This window comes from Pygoscelis adeliae, unplaced genomic scaffold, assembly GCF_000699105.1.
Source record: "Pygoscelis adeliae isolate BGI_AS28 unplaced genomic scaffold, ASM69910v1 Scaffold232, whole genome shotgun sequence".
In the NCBI taxonomy this organism is placed as follows: Eukaryota; Metazoa; Chordata; class Aves; order Sphenisciformes; family Spheniscidae; genus Pygoscelis; species Pygoscelis adeliae.
The window spans coordinates 233,883-234,910 of record NW_008824473.1 but is presented as its reverse complement, the minus strand read 5'-3'; the positions used below and the strand labels follow the sequence as shown (position 1 = coordinate 234,910).

At 37.9% G+C, this 1,028-nt stretch overlaps 1 protein-coding gene across 1 annotated transcript in view; it reads right to left on the bottom strand.

Annotated features, from left to right (window-relative positions):
* Positions 1-1,028, bottom strand: part of NUP205 (nucleoporin 205kDa) — a 54,247-nt gene that overhangs the window by 13,753 nt on the left and 39,466 nt on the right.

Here is a 1,028-nt window from a genome sequence, read left to right as displayed (position 1 = left end):
CCCTCTTGGCTTTACAGCTATTTAAGAAAACTATTTCCATTAAAAATGTGAAAATGCAATTTAGAAAACTCAAAGGGGTGAGCAAAGAACTGAGCATCAAAGGAGCATTTAAGACAATGTGGAGAAACACTAACGAGAAGTTAGCATTTTTACTTTTTTAGTTCACATTATCATTTAAAAGGTAAACCTGGTATCTTTATCACTGACACTCAAGGAGCTTTCCTATTAAGCAATATAGTTGTTTAATACAAGAGATCAATTATTTTCAAAAGAAAACAACAATAATTGTTTCTCAAATCAACAAAATCTTCACTAAAAATTAAGTATCACAGAAAATTAGAGTCTGAAATTTCTGCTCTGTAAAGATTTTAGGAAAGAAAGAAATTCCTTTGACTAGCAAAGGCCTTCCTTGTTTCCCATTTTTTTAATTTTGTTCACATAAAAAACAAAACCAGCACTCCACTAAAAAATAGTTTTTAGGTAACTCATACAGAAAAAATAATGGAAACAACAACAACGAAAATCCAAAAGGTTATATTTTGCTTGAAAAATATAACATTTTCATATATGTTTCTCAAAACACAACTTGTCTAATCAGGAAAATTACAAAACAGTATAACTCTCACCATAAAGAAAAAAAAAAATGCCCCAGCAGCCTAAACAATGCAATTGTCTGAGCAGCCAGGGATCAGGTTAGGAAAGCTAAAGCCCTGATAGAATTAAATCTGGCCAGGGACGTCAAGGGCAACAAGATAAGATTCTATAGGCACGTCAGGGATAAAAGGAAGATGAGGGAAAATGTGGGCCCTCTCTGGAACAATGGGAGACCTGGTTACTCGGGACACAGAGAAGGCGGAGGTACTCAATGACTTTTTTGCCTCGGTCTTCACCAGCAAGTGCTCGAGCCTCACCGCCCAAGCCGCACAAGGCAAAGGCGGGGACTGGGAGAATGAAGAGCCGCCCACTGTGGGAGAACATCAGGTTCGAGACCACCTAAGGCACCTGAAGGTGCACAAGTCCATGGGACC